Source organism: Carica papaya, chromosome 3 (assembly GCF_054855325.1).
Source record: "Carica papaya isolate Zhongbai chromosome 3, ASM5485532v1, whole genome shotgun sequence".
NCBI classification, from domain to species: Eukaryota; Viridiplantae; Streptophyta; class Magnoliopsida; order Brassicales; family Caricaceae; genus Carica; species Carica papaya.
Window position 1 is genome coordinate 3,877,479 of NC_142311.1, and position 25,336 is coordinate 3,902,814.

Below are 25,336 nucleotides of genomic sequence, written 5' to 3' on the forward strand. Positions count from 1 at the left end.
AGAATGTTATTTCTAAAAGATAAACTGAAATTAAAGAAATGAAACGAAAAACGAATAACTAAATATCGTAGGACAATCTTCACTAGCACTTGCAGGGAGTCTGGATAGTGAAATACTCTCAAATCTCTTATTGATCAAGATCTGAATTTTAGTCATCTTGATCTAAAATAGTTAATGAAATAGTAAGATACACTAAACTAGTAAAAATATCATGCTAACTACATATATAAAAAACTAAAAAGTGGTAAAAATCATAAAATAATTAATAGAGCACTTAATTTGAGTAAATTCATTTAATATAAAAAAAATCGGTTATTCCGAACTTACCATAGCGAATTTTTTAAAACAATCTATGAAGACCTATATCCATATTACTCTTCACTTTCACACATAAGAGAACAAGAAACAACAATTTTTTTTCCTTACTTGCTTACTGATACTCTAGGGGGTCTATAAAGGTGTCTTCCCTACTTGTGAACCCAATAACTAATTTTAACAATTAACTTGTCGTCCTCATACCCTGTCCGGTAATAGGTGACAAATATTTCATCACATCGATACCCAGTCTGGTATGAGAGTGAATTATATCTTCTAAACCTTTCCGGTTAGGAATTTTCAGCCCTATTCGACTAAGATAACGTTCATGGTAGGATTTCCTATGTACCGGACCAGTCCGCCTTTTCCTTGGGTACCTAGTAAGTTTTTAACATATAAATTTTTATGAATAAACAACCAACAACGCATACTAATATCTCATATCGTATTCACATATCAATCGAACTACATTCATGCTGATAATATATAACCAAACTAACCAGATAAGTCAATAAAACCATTGAAACTATAAATTAAAAACATGTACTATACGAAAATTAAGCAAGTATGACAGTATAGAAAAATAAATAGGAAATCAAAACAATTATGAACTAACCGGTTTTGGCTCTATTAGTGATTTGTAATTATTTTTAGAATTTTTCAAATTTTCACAAAATATAAAATTATAAATCGTTAAACTTTAATTTACCGTAACAGAGAATGGGGTGAGGAATCTTTACCCGGATTGACGTTTCAATATGTCGAGCTGTCTATTACGCCTCCGAACGGGTACCAGGTTTCTTAAATTTTTTATATAAAATTCAAAACACTCGTCACACACTTAAAAATACTCAAAAAATTTAAAATCGGTGTCCAAAACTCATTCCAGTAAATTTTTGGGATTTTGGCACGACATTGCTGTTGTGCTTCGGCGCTGGCTCTACCGCCCACGGTGGCAGTTCGTCCCGGTCTAACCAGTTTTTGGCCAGTTTTGGCCAATTTTGGTCGTATTCTGCAAAAAAATACGTTAGGGCCTCTGTTGGCCGAAAAATCTTAAAGAAAGCTGAACTTACCAGCATGGGGACCTTCAGGTGCGACAGCTCCGCCGGTCCTCCTTTGCAGTTGAGGTTCTTTCTTTCAACACCCTGCACAGAAAGGACGGTGAGCACAATGATTGAAAAATTACATGAAACAAGAATTGTGAAGGGGTTCATCGGAGTGGTTTTGGAGTTTTAGCCGCTGTGACTCCACCGGGTTTTACCCGCAGTTTTCGACTCACCCATCTTTTTTCTTACTCTAATTTGGCAACAGGGGTAATCGAAATTGAATTTCGAGCAAATAGGGGGAAATTTTACCTTTTTTAGCAGTTAGTGGTGGTTCCGGCGCGGCGGCGGTCGTTGGTCGGCCTCCTTATTCGGCGTCTGGTTCTTCTTCTCTGGAAGGGGTTGGCAGCTAAGGTTTAGGTTTCCGTGTGATGCAAAGTATTTATAACCATTTCGCGTTGATCTGGGCTATCCATCGCGATCGATCTCATATGTCTGATTGCGTCAAAAGAAAAAACGAATTTGAAACGTTCATCGCGATTAATCTCGACCATCTAATTGCGCTTAAGGTGGAAACGGATCCAGGTCATCGACGTGCAAAGAATCGATCCTGGAAAGTCCGATCGTGGGGCATACAGATTATCGTCGTGGTCTTCCGTGTGGCACCGACATCAGTGCACCTGGCCACACGGCGCGCTCTGATACGTCGAGACTGCTGACTGGACAGTCCTATGCGGCTGAACTTTTTCTATTTATACTTTAACTCTTTGTTTTCAAATTTTCTTTCAAAAATACCCCCCGAACTCAAATTTTTACCCATTATTCCCAAAATTATTTTCAATTTTATCCCTAATTCATTTTTTCTCAAAAATTCAATCAAATTAAAATAAAATAATTTTTTTTAATTATTTATATATATCCTATAATCTATAAAATTATCCTGGGCTAATTTTCAGCCCCAGGTATTACAACACTCCCCATTTTAAAAGAAATTTGGTTTCTCAAATTTGTTGTCTTTTTGTTAGTCAAATAGTTAAGAATAATGGGCTCTAAAGATTGATTCCAGTTTCTAAATGGCTTCTTCCTACGTATTGTTCTCCCATAGGACCTTAATGAATGAAATTTTTCGATTGCGGAGTACTCTAATCTTTCGGTTTATAATGGCTACCGGTACCTCCTCATAAGATAGATTATTTTAGAGTAAAAGAGACTCGTGGGATAGGATATGTGAGGATGTTAGGTTGTACTTGCGTAACATAGATACATGGAACACATTATGAACCCTAGATAGTTCTGGAGGTAGTGTAAGTTTGTAAGCAGTCATACTAATCCGGTTTAAGATATCAAATGGTCAAATTTACCGGAGATTTAATTTTTTTCTCTTACCAAATTTATTGATCCATTTGAAAAGAGTGACCTAAAAAAACACTCGGTCACACTTCTCAAATTCTAAATCCCTCTTCCGAGAGTCTGCATAACTTTTCTGCCTGCTCAGAGTTATTTGAATGTTCTTTATGATCTTAACTATTTTGGTTGTAGTCTCCTCTACAAGATCTAGACCGAATAATTTTCTATCACCTACCTCTTTCCAATAGATCGGTGATCTGCACGGACGGCCATATAATGCATTGTACGGAGCTATGCCGATACTTGCTTGATAGCTGTTATTGTAGACAAATTCTATCAGAGGTAGGTGTTCATTCCAATGGCCCCTGAAGTGTATAACACAATATAAGAGCACATATTCTAATGTGCGGATCGTTCTGTCTGATTGTCCATCGGTTTGAAGGTAGAATGCGGTACTAAAGTTCCAAGAGTTTTCACCCAGAAGATGATTTTCCTTCTTCCCTGGACCAATCTGAGAAAGCACACACCCTCAGATAAAAGCGCATATTTTTTTATATACACGCATGTATATATATATAGGAAGAGACAGAAAACATTACACTCATAAGCAACAAGGGTTGGAATCCACATACAAAAATCAAAAGCATTCATTTCATCCATGTCACCATTGTGTCCAGAGGAAAAAAGGAGAAGATCCATAAATTTATCCACTTAATAAGAAAATAAACCTGAGATAAGATTTACTCACTGAAGCATGTAAGAAAGAGTAATAGGCCAACACTAGGTGATAAAGAATATTGATAGTAACAATTACAGTATTTAAGATAATGGTTTTACTTTCCCTTATGTTAGTACTATTATAATTTTTTAAAAAAATTAATACCTTTAAGTTTGATATAAAAATTCCTTAATTATAATCAGATTAATATTTTATACTAAAGCACCATAACTCTTTTGTAATCTCAATTCTGAGATCAATCCAATTATTTAATGAAGTATTTTGAGAATTTTTCCAATACCTCTGGGTGTATAATGCAATCAAATCATGATTAAGAATTTTTACGTATGATAGGTATCCTTAAGAATGCTAATCAACTCTAATTTGCTTTACATCAATTAATATGAGTTGAAAGTTTCTACACCCAAAATCTCAAAATTCTTTATCTAACAGGTCTCACTCGACCAAAGAAGAGGAGAAAGAAAACAATTCCTAAACGCAGCCTACCTCCTATTAGCCACCAACCAGAATCACTAACTACCGTCGTGGTTGGCATAGCCACCACTAGCAACCTCCAAGTGAGTCGACCTGTCCATCCCTGGATCTCCAACCTCAAAAATCACTGGAACTGGTAACTTGCCGGGAAGAGCCCAAATATGTGCTGCCTCAACAAATCCCCATCTTTCCATCCGACGAGAAATGATAGAGAATGTTGGTAATAACAATTATAGCAGTATCGCGCGAATAGTTTGTCGTTTTTATTTATCATTTTACTACTATTAGGATTTTATTTACGTTTTTAAATATCTCTAAATTTTCCGTCAGGATTACTTAATAAAATTAGATTAGGGTTTAAAAATTCAAACATGTATTTTGGAATCTCATTTTTGAAATTGGTCCAGTTATTTGATGAAGTATTTTGAGAACTTTCGCAATATTTTTGGTTTATGAGACAGACAAATCATTAGTGTGATGTTTAATAATTTTTAGGTGTAATATCTAAGAAATACTAGGTCTAATATTTAGGTTTATCCCAAATCCTAAGTAAACAAATTAACCTTAATTTGTCCTACATCGCTAGGTGAGGCTTGACAGGAAACTATGATTTGCTGATTCAGAAGGTTTTACCAGGTCAATCCCATTACCTTGACATCTTCCGCCATTCTCTCACTAGTTGTCAGCTGCACACCCCGTTTAAGGGCAATCTTTGCAATTGAACTTTTTTCCCATAACTTAATCATAGCCATAGCCAAACCTTGGAGTTGCCTGCTTCGACCTGTATGGAAAATTTGATGACCACTCCAAAACTATCTTTAGATTCATAACAAGCCATCTAAGAAATGTGGCATACCTAAGGCGAAGTGTGGGGGAAGAGCTCTGGCAATCCTTCGTAAAGCTGTTGCCTCTTTTTGTCCAAGAGTAGATCTGACTCCATATGGAAGTACTCTAAATGGAGGTTGGTAACCAGGAACAATTCCAGGAAGCATATCTGCATCTACAGGCAATGGATTGCATCCCTGCCAATCTGTGTACCTTGGTCCAAGACTGTCTAGCAACTTATCTACTTCATCTTCATACTTAACTTCAGGTAGTGTTTCCACATCTTTCTTTCTCCTAAATAGTAGTTTCCATGTTTGCTTGAGGTGCATGCACATCTTTCTCAGAAGTTTGAGTTGTCATTGCTGGGATGAAATTAGTTGATAACTCATTTCTCTTGTATATCTGTTTGTTTAATTTCACTGAAGGAACCTCATAGCTAACACCTCTGTACATAGAAATGGAAGTACCAGATCTCCAAATCACCAAACCACCAGTTTTTCGCTGGATACAATATGGAAAAAAGAAAAAAACATTACCCAAGTAAGAGAAAACAGCTATAAATTCAGATTTAATAACATACATCAGGTTGAGAATGTGTCACTGCAAACGCAAAAAAGCACAGAGTGATAATGCACAATTTTCCAGAAAAAAAAAAAAGCAAACAAAGATCAATACCAAAACAATTGCCATATGTTTAAGCACAGAAACACAAAAGCTCCCAATTCTCTAGGAGTAAATGAATATTAGGTAAACTCTGGTTCAAATTTCAGCTCTATGAAATGGTAACAGAAATATAATACAAATATATTAAAATTTTGAATAAAAATAGTATCCTAATTCCAAGTAAATTCCATGTCGAATTCAAATTAAGTGTCAATTACAGATCTTACACCCACACCAGTGCCTTGCTGTTTCTAACATGGATGCAGATGCCAAAATTGATGAGTCTGGACAACACCTAGTTGCGTGAAAAAAGACAAAATGACCATTTTGACTATTGACATGAGACAATCCTAACTCTTTCACTTGTCTTTGAAATTAATCCAATTGGATTGATCATAGGTAAGCAGGATAGGTCAACCTGACCCAAGTTGAAAGACAACTGTCTAAGCACTTGGGTCTCTTGAATTTGCCTGTAAAGGCAAATTTAAAAACGTCCCATATGTGTTTCATAATAACAAAATTAGAGAAAAAGAAAAAAATGTTGCTTCTCCTATACCAAACTCTATGTTAATATCTCAATTTAAAGAACACTTAGAATGTGATTCATGGTATGTTTCCATACGTGATTAATGCACAAGACCGGTAAACACCAATGGAAAGATCTCGAGGAATATCTTCATAACAATCTAATTTTGTGTTTTTGTTGAGTTAAATTCATTTGATTCCTCCAGTTTGGGAGGGAGTAAATGCGGGGGAGTGGAGCGAATATGACTTATTTTGTCTTCACAACATACACTAATTGAATAGAATGTATTGAACACAAGTAATGAATGAGGGGATAATATACTGTGAGGACCATATTACCCAGTTTCTCTCCCCTCTCCTTCCCTTCATGTTCCTCCTTGAAAGAGGCAAAACTAGTACCATGCCATTTTCATTGGTGTGCACTTAAATATGTTCATTTTCAGTATTCAAGATTTGCTCAAGTTAACCTAGATTATAGTTGCAAGGTATTCAACGATCTGCAAAAATAAAAATTAAAAAGAAACATATTCATAATATACAGCATCTATATTGGGGAAAAAACAATAATAATAATAATAATAGTACACTCTTGGTATCATATACAGGGGAAAGATTAAGATGTCATAATAAGTTAGTCCTGAAGAATTAAAAGTAACTAAAGCTAGCACTTCTGAGGAAGGATCAGTCCTGTTACAAAAAGGGCTTTCAGGTTTTTAGCTATGATGCTGAATCATTTAATTATTATAAGTACATAAAAGTAATAACAAGGCTTATAAGAAGCAAACCTCCAATATCTCATGCATTCTCTTCATGTTAAGTGCAGGTGCTCCCTCAATCTTCACTCTCACGATCTCTGAGTTTTTCCATTTCTCATGAATGGCATCCACCACAGCCTGAGTGACACCAGCACCTCCTATTCTGGTCTTGCTCTTTATCTGAAATGTCAAGTTCCTCAACCTCCTTAGTTCTGACTCTGGAAGAGTCAATTCCGCCAGAGAAAGCCTACTCTTACTCCTTGCCGTCCACGTTCCTTCCTCCTCCTCCTCCTTTGGCTTCTCCCATGGAAACCTCCCTTCCCCATTGCTTCCAAACACATTTTCCACCCCTAATGGAGATTCCTTTGAAAATCCACCTCGTTCATTTGGCAACAACCCTTCTTCCACATAGAATATGTCCTCCACAGAACCCTTTTCAATCACTCTCCCTCGCTCAGACCCCTTATGTTTCCTCTCATTGCCATCATCCATATACCCGAACTTCTTCAACTTCTCCACTATCTTCTCCATTGTACTACCTCCGCTTCCATCACTATTTTCACTGCTTGAATACCCCAAAGTAGATAAATCCTCATCTTTTTTATAATTCACCACCACCCGTGGCGGCTTCGAAATATTCTGTTTCTGGGGTTTATTCCAATTACTCAACCAACTACTACCACTACGACTACTACCACCACTGTTACTACTACAACTAACACAAGATAAATTTGTCAACTCGGGGTCATGTGAAGAAACATGATTCTTTCTTGCTTCACTAAAATTGACTTTCCTTGATGGATTTCGCTTAGTGGTTGCGCGAGAGGTGATAGTTTTGCGAGCTTTGAGAGAAATGGAGCAAGTGTACCTGAAAAAATGGAGAGGATTGGCGCCATGACATTTGGAAAAGGAGCTTTGAAATGAATTAAAAAATGAGGCCGTCGTCGTCGTCGTCGCCATTGTAGCCGTTGCCGGGCAAATCTGGCGACTGGGTAACAAAGCCATTGCTAGCTACACATTAGACGCTGGAATTGGTTTCTTAGAACCCGAAACTATAAGACCCGGTAAATAAGCGCTGAAGCGGCTATGGCTACGAATTGCAGAGTCTTCTTTCTCCCTCCATCTCCCCACCCGGATCCACGTGGATGTTATCCATGGCGAGGGTAATAATATCCTAACTTGTGTTTGGCTGCACGGACACCATTTATATATATTTTTTTATACAATACAGTAACCTTTCATTCTTCCTACACCGATGTAGAATTGTATTATTATTTATTTATTTTAGAAATTAAATATATTGTTTTTGTTAAAGAATTCTCTGTAAAATTCGATCTACTATACAGTTTAAATCTAATTATAAATTATTTGTGGCAATTTTAATTTATCATATTTTTCAAATGCAAAAAATATTAAGCTTGTATATTTTAATATAATTTTTAACCTTTTATTGTATTTATTGAAATATTAATTTTATTATCATAAAATATTGTGATGGTGTCTAATTTGGATATTTGTATTATCAAAATTCTAATACTCCCGTCCGGAAACAACACTAGTTTATATAGCATCCTCATTTTGATAACGAATGTATTCTTTTTTTTTTTTTTAAAAGTACAATATTAAAAATTAGTTTGATATTTTTCTAGTAAAACCATTTTTGGTATTAAGAATTTGAAGAATATCTTTAATATTAAAATTAAAAAGTAAAAAATATAATATTTTTTTACACAAAATTTTTTTTTAAATAAACGTGTATTTCACATAAAATCATTTTTTTTAAAAAAAGAAAAAACTTAAGAGAAAATTTTAGAAAGTGAGATATTCTAATATTAAGACAAGTATCAAATAGTATATGATATTAATATATCGTCATAATTAAGTTAATAAAGCAAACATTTATAAAATTGAAACTAACATAAACTTAACCACTCAAAAATAAGATATCTAAGCAAATATAAAATAAGTACGGAAGCATAATTAACTATCCAAAATAACTAGGTAGTATAATTTCAATGCTTAAGAAATATTACAAGATACGAGATAATGTAAATTACAGATACTTTAATAAAACTTAATAAAAGAAGAATTTTTCTCTATTTAATACCAGTGTACTTTTAGATAGTACAAACATTAAAATTATTGCAATCAAATACTAATGGTTAAATCAAATAAAAATAAGACAACTTAAAAAAAAGTAGAATATGAACCAATTATTACAAGGTCATACTTTAGTTTTAAGAATATTAAGGCCTAATATCAAATAATGGTAACTACCTTACTCCATGATACGAAGCACAAGTTAAGATATACGTTGATGATATAATGACGACTATCTTATTCCATGACTTTTGTTTAATTTGTTGTTTGTTTCTTGTTTTCTTGGAGTGTGCTAGTTCAAGATGCCAAACTCAAGCAGTACAAGCTTGATGCTCGTTGCGAGCAATGGTTTGCTCAAGGTATACTAGTGATCACATTTATTCTTTTGCATTTAACTCTAATTTAAATATCTTGGGACGTTTGTGTTGATTTGCAATTCTGAATTTTATTTTTAGACGCAGTAAAAAAAAAATAGATTAATGAAAAAATTAATGGTAATGGTAATCGGTAATGTTCGAAGGAAAAGTATAAGGAAAGTCACACTTCATTAATGAATCTAAAGATTAGCCGAGAAGGTGAGGGAAACGATGGATCAATTCATCATGAGAGGGACATAGAATCTCCATCCAATAGTCTCATCATTAGCTTCTTTGAAAGCATCGATTCGAGTATGAATTTTATAGGGAGTAGCAGTAATAGCACTAGCAGCAGTGACTATTGTTCTAATAGCATGATGCATAAGGAGGAAGGCGGGAATGACAATTGCTTGGATGATTAAAATTTAAAATTCACTTTGAAACAAACAAGAGTGCAGAAAAACAACCAATATGAATTGTTATGGTGTGTGACAATGGCCAATAACCTTTATCACAAAATCATCATACCGTGTCATATCATATATGATATATAATCACTATTAACTTATAGGGGACCCTCAATAAATAAATCTTTCAAAGCCCACAAAACTTAATCAAATCAAATACCTTATAGTGCTTGCAATATTTTAAATATTTAAAGTTAGATTTTCTACCTCAAAGTATTCAACTTGTAATATTCACTACAAATAAGAATTAAAATATGAAAATTGAAAATTACTTGAAACAATATACTTTAAATTTTAATAAACTATTATATCAATTTCCCTTGCAAGAATTTATAAGATATTCTATAAATGAAATTCATCTATTTATGGTATGGCATAAGTACTCAAATTCTTATTTTAAAAATTTAGGTATTTTGTTCATGTAATGATATTATTCAATATAGATAAATATTATGTATCATTAGACTTTGAGGACACTCAACCAGGCACATAATATAACTACCAAACATCCTACCTGATGCTACAACATACTAGGTAACATCTTATGCTTTAAAGATACTGAACACCGAGTTACCTACCTATCCGTGCACCATAGCAATTCAATTAGATGATTCATAATGGCATTATCTCAACAAAGTCTCTTGGCAAAAATGCCGCTCCGAGGTTGGAAAACTAAGTTGCTTTGACAAAGCAGGCAAACTCTGCGGGCGATAAGCATTATCAGCCCGCCGCGCCTTGCAGTTCTCCGGTACCCTCGGCACCATTCTTGGGCATTCAGGCTTCACATTCCAACACCCACGCCAGGCCCAATGATTGACTCCTGGTTAGGATCCAAATAGACAATAGGCTCCTTCTCAGGGGGCAATTTAGAACAAGGATTTTCATTCTCGTGTTTCTCATAAGCGGCTAAGGCATCAACAACTGCCTCCCAATCAACCAAGCACCCGTCATCCCCATCTTCCTCCTCATCCGCCATGCTACCAGAACAACAGTGACCGCTGCTACTCCCAGTGAAATTCGTACCCGAATCGGTGCTTTCCAAGAAGCAACTGGTGAGACTATTGGAAAGAGATTCCATGTCGCTCTCGTGAAGAATTGATCCATCGTTACCTCACCTTCTCAGCTAATCTATAGATTCGTTAACGAAGTGTGACTCTCCCTGTGCTTTTGCCTCAGACATCACCGATCGCCATTACCGTTAATTTCCTCCTTAAATCCCTTCTTTTTCACTGCGACTGACAGAAAAAAGAAAATCCAGGATTCCAAATCAACACAAGCGTCCCAAAATATTTAAATCTCAGTTAAATACAAAAGAACAAACGAGAAAGGAAAACAAGAAACAAACAAAGAATTAAACAAAAGAAAAACAGAAACAAGAGACAGATACACGCATAGACATCACACACGACGGAATAGGAGAAGCAAGAATTTTCAAATCTTACCCTCTTGTTCTTGCCGAAATCCCTGGAATTAGGAGCCGAAGGAGAGGAGGAAACGTTTGCGATCGAATCAGAAACCATGGCTTCCCAAATTTGAACAAAGGTAGAAGCACGGGGAGAGATTGACAAAAACCAGTACTTCATTTTCTTGAGAATATCTAGAGAGTTACTCTCTGTTTCCTAAAGAACAGAAAGATAATGGATAACGAAAACTCTTCTGCCCCTCTCGCCCTTTTCAGAGACTAGAAATATGAGACCCTGAATCGCAAGGTATTACATATATGTAGAGATAGATTAGGAAAGTGCCCCTGCTTTTAAGGCAATTTCCGAGGTTAGCCCGAATATATACGAAGAGCTTTGGTGACAATTTTAAGGTGGATTGTATTTACGTCAACCTCAAAATCTCAAGTGTGGAAGCTAGACGAAACGACGTCGGCCGACTTATTGTATTGGACAAGCCTATTTTATTACGATTGAATTTGGCCTAAATTTAATTATATATAATAAAATGGTAAGGTAACAAAAATAAATAAAAAATTATTTAAATGTTAAGATAATTTATTTTTAATTTAAATCAATAATTCTAAATTTTTATTTAATTAGAAAAATATAAAATTTGTCATTGTAAAATTAAAAATATAAATATAATTATGTTTATTATTTTGTAAATTTATAGTTATAATTAAATTCCACATGTATAATAATTAAAGCTTACAAATAAAAAGTATACACATAATAAATTTGAACTGAATAAAACTAAAACTTAATTATTAAAACAGCATTATTTTTCAAGAAAAGCATATTTCGATTTAAATCGAATTAATTTTTTAATTAATTATCAAAAGTTGTTTATCCCTCCTAATTGTAATTTTAATTTGATTTGATTTTTGATTTCGTTTTTGGAATCGAAAGAGACTGAAAGTAGAATTTTAAATTTTTAAAAATTTTAATTGTAAATATTTAATTCGAAAAAATCATAAATACTTAATTTCATTTAGTATATTTTTATTATATTAATACATACTCTATTTATTGTTTAATTAAATTGTTATATAGTATATTTAATTATATATAATACATATTAAAAATAATATATGCATTTAATATTTATCGATTTTATCAATCTTGACTTGTAATTCAATTTTTAGGTTCTCCAATTTAAAACCAAAAGTACTAAATGCACACCTCAACTATTTTCAATATTTTTTAATCTTGTTTTCTAGTTTTTACTTGAATTCTAGTGTGGTGTCTATTTAAATATTTTTAATTATTTTAAAAAATATAGTATATTTAATTTTTTAAAAAATAAAATGTATTATTTATTGTTATTATTATTATTATATAGATAGTTGTTTATAAGAATTTGATTCTGAAATATTAATTTTATAATAAAAATATTATGTCACGTGAACTAAATCAATTATTTTTAAATAAATAAAAAGTTAAAAAAGAACAATTTTTTTATTTTGTCAAAGCAACGTGTTTTCCAACCTTGGAGCAACATCTATGACAAACAGGTTTTATGCCTCTTTCGATTTTGTAGGTATGGGTTCATGGTACTCTCTGACTCCTTGAGATAGATTATTGTCATTAGTTTTAAAGTTGTTAAAGCAGTTGTTTTATTAAAATTAATATTATTTTAAGCTTCACGTTGTTAAAATTTTTTAAAGTAATCAAGTATATGTAACTTCTTGTTGCAAATTAAGAATTTTTTTTTTAATTTTTTGTAATAAAAGAAAACAAATGCCACTAAGATATTTCTTGTAGCTTGTGTATAATGAATATTGTTACTATGTCAATATCTTTTCACATACTATAGACATTTTGTAAGTATTCAGAACTAAAAAAGAAGTAAATTCATAAATTTAATGCGGAACCGATTAATAGAATTAGGTTTACATTCCTTACACAATAATTTAGAATGCCGAATATAATTATGAGAATGTTATTTCTAAAAGATAAACTGAAATTAAAGAAATGAAACGAAAAACGAATAACTAAATATCGTAGGACAATCTTCACTAGCACTTGCAGGGAGTCTGGATAGTGAAATACTCTCAAATCTCTTATTGATCAAGATCTGAATTTTAGTCATCTTGATCTAAAATAGTTAATGAAATAGTAAGATACACTAAACTAGTAAAAATATCATGCTAACTACATATATAAAAAACTAAAAAGTGGTAAAAATCATAAAATAATTAATAGAGCACTTAATTTGAGTAAATTCATTTAATATAAAAAAAATCGGTTATTCCGAACTTACCATAGCGAATTTTTTAAAACAATCTATGAAGACCTATATCCATATTACTCTTCACTTTCACACATAAGAGAACAAGAAACAACAATTTTTTTTCCTTACTTGCTTACTGATACTCTAGGGGGTCTATAAAGGTGTCTTCCCTACTTGTGAACCCAATAACTAATTTTAACAATTAACTTGTCGTCCTCATACCCTGTCCGGTAATAGGTGACAAATATTTCATCACATCGATACCCAGTCTGGTATGAGAGTGAATTATATCTTCTAAACCTTTCCGGTTAGGAATTTTCAGCCCTATTCGACTAAGATAACGTTCATGGTAGGATTTCCTATGTACCGGACCAGTCCGCCTTTTCCTTGGGTACCTAGTAAGTTTTTAACATATAAATTTTTATGAATAAACAACCAACAACGCATACTAATATCTCATATCGTATTCACATATCAATCGAACTACATTCATGCTGATAATATATAACCAAACTAACCAGATAAGTCAATAAAACCATTGAAACTATAAATTAAAAACATGTACTATACGAAAATTAAGCAAGTATGACAGTATAGAAAAATAAATAGGAAATCAAAACAATTATGAACTAACCGGTTTTGGCTCTATTAGTGATTTGTAATTATTTTTAGAATTTTTCAAATTTTCACAAAATATAAAATTATAAATCGTTAAACTTTAATTTACCGTAACAGAGAATGGGGTGAGGAATCTTTACCTAGATCGACGTTTCAATATGTCGAGGTATCTACTACGCCTCCGGACAAGTATCAAACTTTTTTTTCTATAAAATTCAAAACACTCGTCACACACTTAAAAATATCCAAAAGATTCAAAATCGGTGTCCAAAACTCATTCTGGTAAATTTTTGGGATTTCGGCATGGCGGTGCTGTTGTGCTCCGGCGCTGGCTCTACCGTCCATGGTGGCAGTTTGTCTTGGCTTAGCCAGTTTTTGGCCAGTTTTGGCAAATTTTGGTCGTATTCCTGCAAAAAAATACGTTAGGGCCTCGGTTGGCCGAAAAATCTTAAAAAAATTGAACTTACCAGCGCGGGGACCTTCGGGTGCAGCAGCTCCGCCGGTCCTCCTTCGCAGTTGAGGTTCTTGCTTTCAACACCTTGCACAGAAAATGACGGTGAGCACAATAATTGAAAAATCACATGAAACGAGAATTGTGAAGGGTCTCATCGGAGGGGTTTTGGAGTTTTAGCCACGGTGGCTCAACCGGGCTTTACCTGCAGTTTTTGACTCACCCGCCATTTCTTTTACTCCAATTTGGAAACAAGGGTAATCAGAATTGAATTCCGACCAGATAGGGAGAAATTTGACCTTTTTTTAGCAGTCAGTGGTGGTTCCGGCGCCGCGGTGGTCGTTTGTTGGTCTTCTTATTTGATGTCTGGTTCTTCTTCTCTATAAGGGGTTGGCGGCTAGGGTTTAGATTTCTGTGTGATGCAAAGTATTTATAACCATTTCGCGTTGATCTGGGCTGTCAATCGCGATTGATCGCGTTTAAAGAAAAAACGAATTTGAAATGTTCATCGCGATTAATCTCGACCATCTAATTGCACCTAAGGTGGAAACGGATCCAGGTCATCGACGTGCACGGAATCGATCCTGGAAAGTCTGACTGTGGGGCACGCAGATTGCCGGCGTGCCCTCCCGTGTGGCATCGACGTTAGAGCGCCTGGCCACGCAACGCGCTCTGGTACGTCGAGACTGCTGACTGGGTGGTCCTATGTACCGAACTTTTTCTATTTATACTTTAACTATTTGTTTTCAATTTTTCTTTCAAAAAAACTCCCAAACTCAAATTTTTACTCATTTTTCCTAAAATTATTTTCAATTTCATCTCTAATTCATTTTTTCTCAAAAATTCAATCAAATTAAACTAAAATAAATTTTTTTAATTATTTATATATATATTCTATAATCTGTAAAATTATCCTGGGCTAATTTTCAGCCTCAGATATTACAACACTCCTATCTTAAAAGAAATTTAGTTTCTCAAATTTGTTGGCTTTTATTTAGTTAAACAGTTAAGAATACTGGGCTTTAAAAATTGATTCTAGTTTCTAAATGGCTTCTTCCTACATATGGTTTTACCATATGACCGTGATGAATGAAATTTTTTGATTGCGGAGTACTCTAATCTTTCGCTCTACAATGTCTACGGTACCTCCTCATAAGATATATCATTCTAGAGTAAAAGAGGCTCGTGGGACAAGATGTGTGAGGATGTTGGGTTGTACTTGTGTAGTATAGATACGTGGAACACATTATGAACCCTAGATAGCTCTGGAGGTAGTATAAGTCTGTAAGCAGTCGTACCAATCCGCTTTAAGATATCAAATGGTCAAATTTACTAGAGATTTAATTTTTTTCTCTTACTAAATTTATTGATCCATTTAAAAGGAGTGACATCAAGAAACACTTGGTCACCTTTCTCAAATTCTAAATTCATCTTCTGAGAGTCCACATAACTTTTATGTCTGCTCAGAGTTATCTGAATGTTCTTCATGATCTTAATTATCTTGTTTGTAGTCTCCTCTATAAGATTTAGGCCGAGTAATTTTCTATCACCTACCTCTTCCCAATAGATCGGTGATTTACACGGACGGCCATATAATGCATCATACGGAGCTATGCTGATGCTTGATAGTTGTTATTGTAGACAAATTATATCAAAGGTAGGTGCTCATTCCAATGGCCCCTGAAGTTTAGAACACAAGATCAAAGCATATCTTCCAGTGTGCAGATCGTTCTGTCTGATTATCCATCGGTTTAAGGGTGGAATGCGGTACTAAGGGACAGTTTTGTTCCCATGACTTACTAAAAACTAGAAAAAAATTGAGAAGTGAATCTAGGGTCTCTGTCGGATATTACTGACACTGGAACTACATGTAACTTAACTATATCTCTGATATACATTCTTACTAGTTTATACAAAAGATCGGTCATCTTGATAGCCAAGAAGTGAAAAGACTTGGTGAGCTGGTCGACAATTACTTAAATGACATCATGTCCTAAGCATGCCTTAGGAAACCCTGTTACAAAATCCATTGTGATATATTCTTATTTTCATATCGAGATCGGTAATGGCTGAAGTAACCCGCCTCAGCGTTGATGTTCTACCTTAACTTGTTGGCATATTAGACACTTGAAAATAAAGTTGGCTACTTTTATCTTCATCCCGCTCCACCAAAATCGGGGTCGCATACTTTGATACACTTTTGTATTTTCAGGATATATAACAAACTTAGAGCTGTAAGCCTCTGTCATGATGTTCTTTTTTAGTTCATTGTCATTTGGAGCACACACCCTATCCTGAAACTTGAGCAATCTATTGGCAGAGACTCAAAATTTTGGATGTACTCCCTGTTCTGTGTTCTTCTTGATGACAGCTATGGTGGAATCGGTTAATTGAGCTTCTCTTATTCTTTGGATCAATTCGAGTTGGACAGTCAGGTGGGCCAAGCATGCAACTCTCTTTAAGTCCTGAAGTCGTATATGTTGTGCGGCCCCTAGTATCCTGCATTCAGAAACCATAATGTGAGCTAACATACCTGCACTTTTTTACTGAGCGCGTCAGCTACTATATTTACCTTACCCGGATGATACAAAATATTACAATTATAATCCTTAAGGAGCTCTATCCAACATCTCTGACGCATGTTCAAATCATTCTGAATGAATAAAAGTCTCCCCATATAGGTAGTGGTGCCAGGTTTTTAAGGCGTGGATAATGGTAGCAAGTTCCTAGTCATGGGTGGGGTAATTTTTCTCATGACTCTTCAACTTCTTGGATCCATAGGTTATGACCTTACCATGCTGCAGTAGAACACAACCCAACCCCAGGTATGAGGCATCACTGTATATTGTATATCCACCTGTCCCATTCGGTAAAGCCAACACGGGTGCAGTGGTCAACTACTTCTTGAGTTCTATAAAGCTCCTTTCACAGTCCACGTTCTATTCAAACTTAACATTCTTCTTTGTGAGTTGGATCAAAGGAGCAATTATGTTGCAAAATCCTTCTACAAACCAACGGTAATAACTTGTCATTCTCAGAAAGCTACGAATCTCCTTAATCGATATCAATTTCTTCCATCCAAGTAATGTCTCAAATTTTTCGGAGTTCAATGATACTCTATTCTTTGATATAATGTGTCCTAAAAAGGTAGTTTACTCGAGTCAGAATCCACATTTACTCAATTTTGCATACAGTTTTTTTTTCTTGAGGACTTATAAAACCTGAGTTAGGTTGAGTCAGGTGGTGAGTGTGTTCCTCTCTACTCCTTAAATAGATCAAGATATTATCGATAAATACAATGACGAACTGATATAAAAATTGTCTGAAAATCCTATTCATCAAGTCCATAAAAATAGTTGGTGCGTTGGTTAGTCCAAATGGCATGAGTAGAAACTTATAATGTCCGTACTTGGTTCTGAAAGTTGTTTTAGGAGTGTCATCTACCCTGATATTTACCTGGTGGTAACCCGAATATAAACCTATTTTGGAGAAGACTTGAGCACCCTACAATTGGTCAAAAAGGTCATCAATTTTGGGAAGAGGGTACTTGTTCTTGATCGTAACTCGGTTCAATTCCTCTGTAGTCAATACACAATCGTAATGTCTCATCCCATTTTCTTATAAATGTGACTCCAACACCCCAAGGGAATACGTTATGTCAAATGAACCCATTATCTTACAATTCATTAATCTATTTTTTCAATTCTTTTATCTCAACACGGCTCATGCGGTAAGGGACAATAAAGATAGACTAGATGTTAGGTTAAAGATCTGTGGTGAACTCAACTTCCCTATCTACTGACAGTCCATGTAGTTCATCAGAAAATACATTTGAGAATTATCGGACTACCGAGATCTCTTGAATGCAAACTTCTTTCATAAGTTTGTTTAATGAAGAGAAGACAAGAGTTAAAGTACTATATAATGAGAAAATTACTATAGAAAAATAACATTTAAAATTTTCATTAACTTGTAAATAACTCTTCTTAGGAGTTGAATACAAGTTTTTTGTAAAAATAATCTACAGTGGCATTGTATGCCACTAATCAGTTCATTTCTAAGATTACATCAAAGTTTTTCGTGTCAATCTCTATCAGGTCCACACTCAATTTCCTACTTGCTATGTTTATGACACAAGTTTTATATATAACATTCCCTAGTAGTGTTTTACTTCAAGAGTAGATATAAACAACATAAAATCAAATCTTTCTGATGATATATTTAAGTTTTGTGTAAAAGTGTATGAGATAAAGGAATGTGAAACACCATTATCAATTAAAATATGTGTAATGTGATTATAGATAGTATATATCACGTCTGGGTTGGCTTCAACATCCTACTGAGTTAGGTTGTAAGCTCTGTCTTAGATAGGAGGTCTGACATAGTTCTGATTCCACGCGCACTCTCTCATGTAATGTTGGGTACTCCCACATATATGATAAGTATTATTAAGATGATAGCAAGGTTGATCTCTATGATCTTTGTCACAGTGCCGGAAAGTCCTATTGCGGCTTATTACCAAAGTCTAAGGAGGAGCCTTAGTCATTGGCCTAAGCCTCTTATTCTACTGAACCAGTGTAGTGGTTACTGATCTGCAGTATGAAACTAGGAGTCTGGGATTCCCCATTGCTGGAGGAAAGATGCGAAGTTTTCTCTCCACTAGTTGTGCCTTAGCTAGAACAGCTGAGAAGGTGCTAAGCTTAAATACGTACAGCTGCTGTCTGATATCAGGGCAGAGGCCCCACTCGAACTTCCTTACCTTCCTGCCCTCATCCATCATGCTCTCAAAAGAATATCAGCCCAACTCTAGGAACCTTCGATCATACTTCGACACAATTATCTCACCCTATATCAGGTGTGTAAACTCCATCTCCTTTAAATGCTGGAGGTGTTCTAGGAGATAGTCTGCATTGAAGGTAATTAGAAATTATTCTTAAGTGACTAAACCGAGCAGGGTGATTTGCTTGAGCTGCCACTAGCGGCCTGCCTCTTCTACAAGCATATAGGTGGCAAATACAATCTTCTGTTCAGGAACCATCCCAAGAGTTGCGAAGGCCTTCTCTGTCTCAGCCAATCAATACTTGGTCTCTTCAAACGAGGAAGCACCTGCAAAGATAGATGAGTTTAGTCTTTTGTACCTTTCAATTTAGGCTAGATCCATCATAGGTAGAATTGGGTCCCGTGGAAGAGGTACTGGATTGTGCTGGGGAAGGACCGAGTGGCCTTGTGGCAGTGCCGGATGATACGGTGGAGGCACCAAGTTGTACTATGGCAGTATTAGATGATACAGTGGAGGCACCAGATTGTACTATGGTGGTGCCAGATGGTACGGTGGAGGAGCAAGGTTGTACCGGGGTGGCTCCGGTTCTTCCTGTTACAAGGATGGCTCAAATTGTGGCAGCAGGAGAGGGTCAGGCAACCCCTTTATTTCCTTTTGAGTCTGTTGCACAAAGATGAGTCTCTACAGCATCTCAAAAAGTCGGTCAACATCCTCTCGAAGTGAGTCATCCCAGACTGCTCGAGTTAGTGGGGGTCTTCTTCTCATCATTACCTTGTACCTGCATTTCACAAGGAAATGTTGAGTGATAGTTTGTATTTGGTGTTTTTTTTAAGTCTTGTGTAAGGAATGGTTTCGAGAAATACGACTCTGATACCAACTATAAGGACCCGGAACTAGAAAAAAAATAAATTCATAAATTTAATGTGAAAATGATTAATAGAGTTAATATTTACAATCCTTATACAATAATTTAGAATACCCAATAGAACTACGAGAATATCCATTCTAAAAAATAAATAGAAATTAAAGAAATAAAACGAAAAGTGAATAACTAAATATTCTATAACAACCTTCACTAGTACTTGAAGGGAGTCTGGACAGTGAATTACTCTCAAACCTCTTACTAATTGGAATCTGAATCTTGGTTCTCTTGATCTGAAATAGTTAATGAAAGAGTGAGCTACATTAACCCAGTAAAAATATCACGCTAATTACAGATACAAAAACTGAAGATTGGTAAAAATAATAAAACAATTAATGAAGTACTTAATTTGAGTAAATTTATTTAATATAAAAAAATCGTTTATTCTGAACTTACCATAACGAGTTTTCTAGAACAACGTATGAAGACCCATATCCGTATCACTCTTCACTTTCACTCATAAGAGAATAAAAAATAATAACTTTTCTTCCTTACCTGCTTACTGATATCCCAAATGGTTTATAAGGGTGTCTCCCCTACTCGTGAACCCAATAACTAATTTTAACAATTAATCGGTCATCTCTATATCCCATTCGGTAATAGACGCCAAACATTCTATCACATCGATACCTCGTCCTGTATAAGGGTGAATCATATCTCCTAAACCTTTACAGTAAGAGACTTTCCAGCCCGGTTCGACTGAGATAACGTTCACGAGAGGTTCTCTATGTACCGGCCCCGTCTGTCTTTTTCCTAGGTACCCAGTAAGTCTTTAACATACAATTTTTTATCATAAACAACTAACAACGCATACTAATATCTCATATCATATTCACAGATCAATTGAACTACATTTATGCTGACGATATATAATCAAAATAACTAGATAAGTCGATAAAATTATTAAAACTATAAATTAAGAACATGTACTACACGAAAATCAAACAAGTAGGACAGTACATGAAAATAAATAGAAAATCAAGACGATTGTGAACTAACTGATTCCAACTCCACTAGTGACTTGTAATTATTTTTAAGATTTTTTAAATTTTTACAAAATATGAAATTATACATCGTTAAGTCTTAATTTACCATAACGGAGAATAGGATGAGAGATTTTTATTTGGATTGGTGTTTTGAGATGTTGATTGTTTACTACGCCTCATAACGGGTACCTAAGTTCCTGAATTTTTTCTGTGAAATTCAAAACACTCGTTATACACTTAAAAATACCTCAAAATCCAAAATTAGTGTCCAAAACTCATTCTAACCAATTTTTGGTGTTCCGGCACGACGGCGATTCGCCTTGGCCTAGCTGATTTTTGTCTGATTTTTGCCAATTTTGGCTGTATTCCTACGGAAAAATATGTTAGGGCTCTGGTTGGCAAGAAAATCTCAAAGAAAATCGAACTTACTGGCGGGGGGACCTCCGGGTACGGTAGCTTCGTTGATCCTTCTTTGCGGTTGAGATTCTTTCTTCGGCTACCCTATACAAGAAAGAACGGTGAGCATAATGATTAAAAAATCATATAAAACGAGAATCGAAAATAGGCTCATCGAAGGAGTTTTGGGGTTTTAGCTGCGGCAGCTCTACCGAACTTTGCCTGCGGTCTTCGACTCACTCGTCATTCCTCTTACTCTGATTTGGTCACAGGGTTACTTGAAATCGAATTTTGAGCGGGTGGGGGCAAAATTTTACCTTTTTTGGCAGTCAATCTCTTTCTCCAACGTCTGGTTCTTCTTCTCCGACGAGAGCTGGCGGCTAGGATTTAGGTTTTCGTGTAATGCGAAGTATTTATAACTATTCTGCATTGATCTGGATCGTTCATCACGATCGATCTCATCCATCTGATCGCTCCTAAGGAGGAAATGAATTTGGGATGTTCATCATGATTAATCTCAACTGTCTAATCGCGCCTAAGGTGAAAATGAATCCAGGTCGTCCACGTGCGCAGGATCGATCTTAGGCCATCTGATTGTGGGGCACGCGGATCGCCAGTATGGCCTCCCGCGTGGCACCGACATCACCACACTTGGCCATGCAACGTGCTTCGATTCGTCGAGACTGCTGACTGGATGGTCCTACGTGGCCGAACTTCCTCTATTTACACTTTGACCTCATGTTTTCAATTTTTCTTTTAAAAATATCATCTGAACTCAAATTTTCATCTATTTTTTCAAAAATTATTTTTAAATTTTGTCCCTAATTCATTTTTTCTTCAAAAATTCAATCAAATTAAAATAAAATAAATTTTTTAATTATTTATATATATATATACCATAATTTATAAAATTATCCCGAGCTAATTTTCGGTCCCTAGTGTCACATATTTAGTAGTGCTTTTACTTATGCTTCTAATAAAAACAATAACAACAAGGGAAAATAATTGAGGCTTGAGAAAACTACTTTTTATTTTTCACTCTTTATGATGCAAAATATCTGTATCTAGAGAAACACTAATTATATACTCTATTTGAGAACTATATTTTAATTGAGTGCCTCTTCATTGTTATTTTTCTTAGATATCAAAGGTAATTTTGTCATAAGATAGTACCCATATCATATTCACTTTCTATTTATGCAGGTTAGAAATTCAAGGTATAGAGTTAATCCATTAGATGTTGGAAATGTCTGTTGATTTTATCTATGTTTATATATTAAACTAATACTTTTATATTCTTTGTCTTTCACTATCTTACAAGTAATCTAATGACTTTCGTAAATAATATATCATGTCTGTATAAATGGGAGAAACAATAAAAAAAAAAAGAAAGTTGTTTTTCCTCAACATACACTCATTATCAAAAACTTTAATGTCTTAAAAATCACTAATTCATGAAATAATTACAAATAGAATTCTAATATTACTTGAAAGGATGATCTTTTCAATCATATAACAAAACCATGATGAAATTGTCATCAAGCTAATATAAATTAGAGTTATTTTCTCAATTATATAACTAAAAATTATTTCATAAATCAATTGCAAATACCATTCAAATATTACTTAAAATTATGTTCTTTTCAATCATATAATAAACCATCACAAAATCCTTACCAAAACTACTAAAAATTAGAGTTATTTTCTCCAAACTATGAAAATGAAAAACTTTCATGTCTCAACAGTCATTATTTCATGAAACAATTGTAGGCACCATTTGAGAATTACTTAAAAGGAGGGTCAGCCTTCCGACCATATGACAGAACCATCACAAAATCCTTGGCTGAGCTGCCAATAGATGTTTGTATAAAGCTTGTTGTACTTCTCTCAATCCACCACTTCAGTAACTGGTGCAGTTGCACTGAGGAATTTACTGGTTCACCTCTCAAAAAGATCTCAACCTGAAAATATTTTAAAATAAAATTCATTTGGTTAGTATCTATAGATATAATCTTTTTTTTATTTTATAATTTTACATAAATTTTTAATATTTTAGAGGATATTTGAAGATATATGGACTTGTTTGTATTTATAAGCAAAAATATATATAAGTCTAAGTTTAAATGAATCAATATTAAGAAAATAAAAGAAAACAAAATTTTATTAAAATAATAACTTCAAAAGCTTATAAAAAATGAGAAAGAAAAAAAATTAAAACATTTTGTATTAAATTCTCAAAAAAATTCACAAGATTTGAACTACAATTAAACCAAAATACACTAGGCAAAACCATAGTTTTCTCCATTGACATATTTTTATGCAGGATATAACTCCAAATTGGAAACTAAATAGAAAAATAGAAATAGTGAATGACTAAATATACCTCATCTTCACTAACAAGACCCAATTTTTTCACCAGGTATTTTTTGATATATGAAACATGTAAATTACTATCCCTGCATTAAAAAAAAACAAAAAGAAAGACAATTAGTCAGTAAACAATGGATATAAATATTGAAAGGCAAGCATTGATATCAATTTCTATAACATATCAATGTCTTATATCATTAGTACTCTTAAATTAGGTTCAAATAAGTTTTTTTCTTCTTCGTAATATATGTATTTTAACTTAATAGTCTATTAATGTCAGATGAATTATTATCATATTGTAAATGTCATGATCACAATCCTAAAAAGATAAATATACTCATTTAACATAGCATAAGATAAATTATCTATATATATGATAATACAATCACAATGTCTTAGTTAAAGAACACCTTACATTAACTATTTAATAAAAGATAAATCTATTTTTTAAATGGGTATCATAGAGTTAGTACCATCATATCAGCAAATAAATTGCATTTCACAAATGTAATTAAATGAGATAAATAGTCAAGTGAGAAAAAAAAAGAAATTATATCATATTGAGTTAGTACATTTGAAAAAAAAAAAATCAAATCAGACCCAAATATAATCAATTTGTTTTAATTTAAAAGAAAATGTTTTCTATAATTCTCTATTTTAAATTTATATCAGACTTAGTATCTCAAATATTTGTAAATAATATTAAATACACCAAATAAATATTTCTACTATAACTAAAGAATTACTTATCAATTTACTAATAAGATTCTCAAAATCTAAAATAGAAAGGAAATAAGTAAAGTTCATTGCTATATGTATAAAGATAGAAGGAAAATGTTGGAAAAATGTTACTTACTTAACCCTCAAGTAGGGCGATGGTATCTGAGGCAAGGGTGAAACGCTTTTCCTGAGACAAAATAATCAAGAATCACATTTTCAAGTTAATTAATGATGCAAGAACAATTAAACATTATATTACCAAACTGAATTTTATTTTACTGAGAAATTTTGCTTTTTTTTTCTTTTGAAAAAGGTCTTACTGATGTTCGGAAGCAACTAATGAAAACCATATTGGCTTATATCTTTGACTAGATTCACTGTCTGTAATAGCCATAGTTTGTACTGTTGGGACAATTGCTCTCTCAGCCTCAGTTGCTTTTCTTGCAGGAGCATCTTGTACAGTTGGAACAATTGCTCCACCAGACCCAGTTGCTTTCCTTGGAGGAAAATCTTGGCTTCTTTTCGCTCTCGCTGAATTACAAGAGATCCTAGTAGATTCTCTTTCTTTAACATGAACCATGAGTTTTTTCCCCTCAGCTTTAGCATTAACAGAAAGAAGATGTGTTTCACTCACAGGGGCCTCGCTGTAAGGTTTTTTTCCCTGGGCTTTAGCATTAACAGAAACAATATTTGCTTCACTTGGGTTCTCAGTGCAGGGTTTTTTTCCCTGGGCTTTAGCATTAAGAGAACCAAGATGTGTTTCACTCGCAGGGACCTCGGTGCAGTTATCCTTACTAAATGTTGTTTCT

The 25,336-nt window shown here is 34.1% G+C and overlaps 1 long non-coding RNA gene and 1 pseudogene across 2 annotated transcripts; both read right to left on the reverse strand.

The window, feature by feature from the left end:
• Positions 1-266: 266 nt before the first annotated feature.
• Positions 267-7,877, reverse strand: LOC148266617 (CRM-domain containing factor CFM3A, chloroplastic/mitochondrial-like; annotated as a pseudogene). Its single transcript, XR_015817600.1, has 5 exons — positions 6,717-7,877; positions 4,775-5,244; positions 4,569-4,699; positions 1,389-1,460; positions 267-1,327 (listed from the first exon to the last, which is right to left on the reverse strand). The product of XR_015817600.1 is annotated as a CRM-domain containing factor CFM3A, chloroplastic/mitochondrial-like (transcript).
• Positions 7,878-9,997: 2,120 nt separating this feature from the next.
• On the reverse strand, positions 9,998-11,506 carry LOC148266618 (uncharacterized). Its single transcript, XR_015817601.1, has 2 exons — positions 11,052-11,506; positions 9,998-10,844 (listed from the first exon to the last, which is right to left on the reverse strand). It is a non-coding gene; the product is annotated as an uncharacterized LOC148266618 (long non-coding RNA).
• Between the last annotated feature and the right edge of the window lie 13,830 nt (positions 11,507-25,336).